This window comes from Rhagoletis zephyria, unplaced genomic scaffold (assembly GCF_001687245.7).
Source record: "Rhagoletis zephyria isolate East Lansing unplaced genomic scaffold, Rhagoletis_zephyria_1.1 Rzeph_scaffold_00030, whole genome shotgun sequence".
In the NCBI taxonomy this organism is placed as follows: Eukaryota; Metazoa; Arthropoda; class Insecta; order Diptera; family Tephritidae; genus Rhagoletis; species Rhagoletis zephyria.
The window spans coordinates 473,163-479,207 of NW_016157114.1; the positions used below are offsets into that span (position 1 = coordinate 473,163).

Sequence of the window (6,045 nt, forward strand, 5' to 3'; positions counted from 1 at the left end):
TCGGAGAGGTCTTTCCCAATTCTGACGGAGCTGGTGGTATTGCTCAACGTCATTTTACACAGCCGTATGAGTTTTGAGGGGATGCCAAATTCAGACATAGCGGCGTATAGGCAACTCCTTTTAGTGCTGTCAAAAGCGGCTTTAAAGTCGACAAATAGGTGGTGAGTGTCGATCCTTTTCTCGCGGGCCTTTTCCAAGATTTGGCGTATTGTGAATACCTGGTCTATGGTGGATTTGCCAGGTCTACAGACACACTGATAAGGCCCAATCAGGTCATTGACGGTGGGCTTCAGTCTTTCACACAATACGCTCGATAAGACCTTGTAACCTATGCTAAGAAGGCTGATCCCGCGGTAGTTGGCGCGAATGGCGGGGTCACCTTTCTTGTGGATTGGGCAGAGCACACTTAAATTCAAGTCGTCGGGCATGCGTTCATCTGACCATATTCTGCACAAAAGTTGATGCATGCACCTTATCAACTCCTCGCCGCCGTACTTGAATAGCTCAGCTGCCAGGCTGTCAGCTCCAGCGGCTTTGTTGTTTTTCAGCCGCGTTATTGCTATACGTACCTCGCCATAGTCAGGCGGTGGAACGTCGACTCCGTCATCATCGACTGCGGGCTCGGGTTCTTCTTCTCCGCAACTTTCCGTGCTGCTACCATTTAGTGTTCCCTCCATAATTTAAGTACGTTCTGGACATCAGTTACTAGGTCGCCATTATTGTTCTTACAGTACGCCCCGGTCTTTAAACCTTCCGTAAGTCGCCTAACTCTCTGGTAAAATTTTCGGGCATTCTTCCTGTCGGCTAGCATTTCAAGCTCTTCGCACTCACGTATTTTGGCCTCTCTCTTCTTATTGCGGTAAATACGTCTCGCTTCCCTCTTCAGATCCCTATAGCGGATCCACAAAGCGCGCGTTGCGCCCGATCGCAGCGTGGCCCTGTAGGCGGCATCTTTTTTATCTGCAGCTTCCTTACACTCCTCATCGTTCCAGTTGTTTTTTCGGGCTCGCTGAAATCCGACTACTTCTTCGGCGGTGGTACTTAATGAGCGGGAAATACTTACTGCTGCTATACTACGGCTATACTTAATGCTGTGTGAAATATCATTAATATAAATATTAAATAAAATAGGTGCTAACACTGAACCTTGTGTTAGCTCAATCATTGCTTTCTTTCGTCTGATACCGACGATCCAATCGCTGGTTTTTGCATACGATTCTTGATAAAACTTTCAAACCAATTCAGTTCGATACCCTTTATTCCTATATTGGACAACTTTCTCAATAGTAGGTCTTGATCTATTGTCTCAAAGGCACGTTTCAAATCTAAGAAAACAACAATTTTTTTTTGTTTTTGCTCAGTTCTTCTTTCCAGTGAGCAATTACCAAATTCAGGGCAGTTTCACATGAGTGCTTCTTGCCAAATCCAGACTGTTGTGGTATTAATATGTTATTACATTCGAGATATTGTACTAAATGGGTTTTTACTGCACATTCAAGTATTTTTTCATCATTTGGTAGTGTGTTTATCATCCGCTTTAATGGTATTTTTAACCTTTTCTATTGGAACGACAGTGGATGTTTTCCAAGATGTTGCAAAAATCACCTTTCCTTAAGCTCTCGTTAACTATCTGCATGTAGAAGAATCCTAAATAAGTTACTGCATCTCTAATGACTCCTTCAAATAAAAGTTTTCTTCCTCCGATTCTATTTTTGAAAGAACCAGCAATTTTAATAACTTCATCAGTTTCTATTTCTTGAAATGTAAAATTGTATACGAAATTCGGAAGTTTAGAAAATTCTTTATCGATAATTTCAATATTTGAAGAGATTTCTTTGATACTGTCTACAAAGTAGTCACTTAATGCTTGTGCAATATCATTTTCGGTTGTGTAAACATTGTCATGTATTACAACTTTATTTATGGTATTTGTTTCCTTTGACATACTTATGCAATTTTCATTATCTTACGCTCCATGTATTTGACCTGGCTAACTGGAGTCTGTTTAAAATAGCAAGAAATAAAACAACATCGGCTAAAAGAAAAGAGAAGTGCAGGTATTATTCGAAGAACCTTGACTCCTCCCTGCCACCTAACGTGTTGTGGCGTAACCTTAAACGCTTACGAGTATGTGGAAGTGAAGAAGTCGAATGCACAATAGACGCAGATACACTCAATAAAGCTTCATTAGCAGTCCTTTGTCTGATTCCTACCAGCAATGTTTTGTCCCCTGTGATCATCTAATTTATTCTGGTAGCCCATTTGAGTTCTCAACAATGTCTGAGTGTGATGTTATTAAAAGTATTTTGAAAATCAAATCAAATGCATGCGGTCAGGATGGTATACCGTTAAAATTTACTAAATGGTACTACCGTCTATTACCAGTACGATAACACACATAATGAATCACTGTATTACCACATCATGTTTCCCGGATAAGTGGAAGGTGGCTTTAGTGCGCCCTACTGCCAAGAAGAAGGGCGCCCAGACTCCATCGGACTTTCGCCTTACAAGTGTTCTACCAACGTTGTCAAAAGTATTTGAGTCTTTAATGACGGAACAAATTACCCGTCATGTGCAGGAGAAGAACCTGCTTTATCCGCTTCAGTCTGGCTTTAGGATTGGTCACAGTTGCTCAACGGCTGTGTTAAAAATCCTTGATGATGTTCGTTCTTTTTTCGACAAAGGCTACCTTACGTTACTATGTCTCCTTGACTTCTCCAAAGCCTTTGACACTATCGATCACCATTTCCTTTGTCTTAAGCTCAAGCATTATTTTGGGTTCAGCGAATATTCTCTGAAACTTATGACGAGTTATCTAAAGAACAGATTACAGTAGTAAATAAATCCTCACAACCAATGAAACTAGTTTCTGGTGTACCACAGGGCTCAATATTTCTTAATGACATCTCTTCGGTGTGTAAATTTGTTAGTATGCATGCTTATGCAGACGATGTCCAGCTTTACTTGTCAAGCCTTTTCGAAAATGTTAATGATCTCTGTGATAAGATAAATCGGATTATTTGATCAAACCAACAGTCTTTGCTTTAACCCAAATAAAACGTATGTACTGCATATCTCTAAAAGAAAGTTGGTTGTAAATAACATTCCATCCCTTTACATAGGTGTCAAACCAATTGGTTTTGTAAGTAAAATTACTAACCTGGGCTTTGTAATCAACTCGAATTTAACATGTGTTGATCATATAAATATGGTAATAGGTAAGGTGTATTGCGCGCTACGTAGTTTAAGACATTCATCCTTGTTTACCCCGGTCAACGTCAGACGTAAGCTTACCATCCAATTACTGATACCTAATTTGACGTTCTCTGCGCTCATCTGCAATAGACTATACTCACAATCTGCTCATAAGGTTGACGTTATTTTTAATAATATAAATCCTTATGTGCATGGCCTGCGTAAATTTGACCACCCATCCCAGTGGAGATACGATCTGCTGGACTGTCAAATCCTGGACTACATTGAAGCCAGAAGCTGTATCTTTATTTATCGGCTTATCATATCTTCATGAGAAGCTGAAATTTACAAAATCGTCCCGTTTATACGATTTAATTGTCCCCAGCTTTAACTCTGTAGCCTCGACTAGATTGTTCTTTGTGAACACTATACGTACCTGGAACTCGATTCCTACTTCCATAAGGAGTAGTATAAACAAAAGCAACTATAGAACTATTATTTACAATTATTTTTCTCAACTTATCTAGACTGACCATCTTATTTTACTTTACTTTATTTTATTTTATTTTAAACTATAACTACTGACCTAGCCTTAAGTATATACATATGTAAGCCTGCATTTTTAATATCAACATAGTAATGTTTTTGTAATGTTGTACTATAAAAGATTCATAATCTTACTGTACTAATTTTCTTGTTCAATAAATGACAAAAAATTGTAGTCGTTCAGATTCCTGTTTCTAAAGCAATATTATAAAGATTGCACTTATATTTATTAAGGTATGATAACTCACTATCATACCATTTGTTCATGAGCTTAACACTTATTTCCTTCGTACACGTTAGAGAACTCATTTCATAAGATAAAATATCTGTTTAGAATTTGGCTTTTTCATCGACATTCAACCTAGAAAATTCACTATAATTGTACTGCTTTAAATGTGAACTAGATTTTCACTGGAATAATTTTCCCACGATACTATAGCTTTTTTCATGCTCATTTTGAAGTGTGCTTCTATGTTTACTTTAAAATATAATGTTTCATGATCAGAGGTCTGATGCATTACCATTCTTTTGCAAGAAATATTGTTAGTATTTGTAAATAGCAAGTCTATCATTGTTTCAGCATCTTCCGTTTTTCTGGTGTAGAAGTATATTTTTTGTGACATTGAAAAAGATTGAAATACCCGTAAGATCTGTTTGCTGTAGGTTGTTGTTTTACACATATTAATATTGAAATCTCCAATAATTACAGTGTTCTCATCTGAGTAGTTGCTATTCATAATTTCGCTAAGATAAGTAATGAAATCCACATCACTAGAGTTTGGTGAATGATATATTACACCTACTTGTTATTTAGCAGTAATATTTCCAATTTCTTGAAGTAAAAACCAAATATTTTTATCACGTGAGTTATTAATTTTTGTTTTATATTTAATAGAGTTGTGTAGGTATATTAAAACCCCGCCTGTATGTCTGCTATGCGAATTGCATCTAACAATATTGTATGTATCTATTTGTAATTCTTGGTTTGCTATATCTTCAGTTACACAAGTCTCTAACAACAATATTATATGTGGCACACAAGATTCGATTACTCTTTCCAATTCACCTTTATTTGCTGTAATACTGTTTACATCTAAATAAATACCACTCAGTTCATTTAACGTTCGTTGCTAGACCATGGTATTATTTTTTGCATGGGCATATTTTTTAAATGCTGGACAGTCCAAGCTAAATGCATAATGATTGACATTTCCGTCAATCACTTTTTTTCTGTACCAGTTCACAACAGTTTACGCACCGTATGATCTCAGAATTGCAATCCTTCACATTATGGTTGCCCGCGCATTTACTACATGCTTTTTTATTAGTGCATTCGCTCGATTTATGCTTGTAACCCAGGCATTTAAAACATCTCATAACATTGATATGTTCGAATTCCATGCAAGTGCCCCATTCAATGATTAACCTTTTTCACTTAAGAACATTTTCACAGGTTAGTGCGCCTGTTTCTACTAGAATATTAAAACTTTCTTCTCTACGTGTTATATTTTCGTAGACTTTTAATATTTTAAACCCTTTCCCTAAACATTCATCATTTTGCTTCGTTAATCATTCAATAATGCGATCGTTACCTATGTTTTCAGTTAGTCCAACTACTTAGAAAATCTTTTTTATTTATTTTTTTTCCTTTAGTTCTTTCAGCTTCGCATTCAGTTCCTATGGTTTCCTTTAATTTTTGATGCACTTGCTCACATGTATCTTTATTTTTGCACTCCAGAATTATACCTCCTCTTTTCGTTTACAGTCTTAACAAGGCCAGCGGTAGGTTCAATTGCTGTTTTTAGCGCTTCCTTGGTTTCCTTTATTTTTTGGTTTTTGTTTATTGGTTTGATGACAATTTTATTTTTATTTATTTTGGCTGCCTGTGCATAAGACATTTGCACATCACTATTACTATTATTTGGCCGCATATTTTGCACGTTTTCACCACATTTGTTGAGTTCACTAGAAATCTCATTTATACAGGCAGGTTCTGCAATTCCCTTCCGAGTGAATTTCAACCCCTGCCAATTTTAATTCTACGCGAATCCGACTCAAATTCACTCGGAAGTGAATTGCAGAACCTGCCTGATAATATCATTTTTCATAGCATTATTTTTAATTCCAATGTTAAGTTCCAAGAACGTTTTAAAGTCAGAAACAATGCTTGTTTTTATTTGAGAACATTTGTTGCTGATTAACTGCTCAACAATAAGATTCACATCTGTAGCCTTCAGCTTCGATTGTTCACATTTATTAATCAAGTGCTTAATCTCAATCAATTTTGTGTTTGTATCTGGT

General features: G+C 36.7%; 1 protein-coding gene across 2 annotated transcripts in view; it reads right to left on the reverse strand.

The window, feature by feature from the left end:
* Window positions 1-6,045, reverse strand: part of hyd (E3 ubiquitin-protein ligase hyd) — a 534,145-nt gene that overhangs the window by 343,339 nt on the left and 184,761 nt on the right. The window lies entirely within an intron of this gene.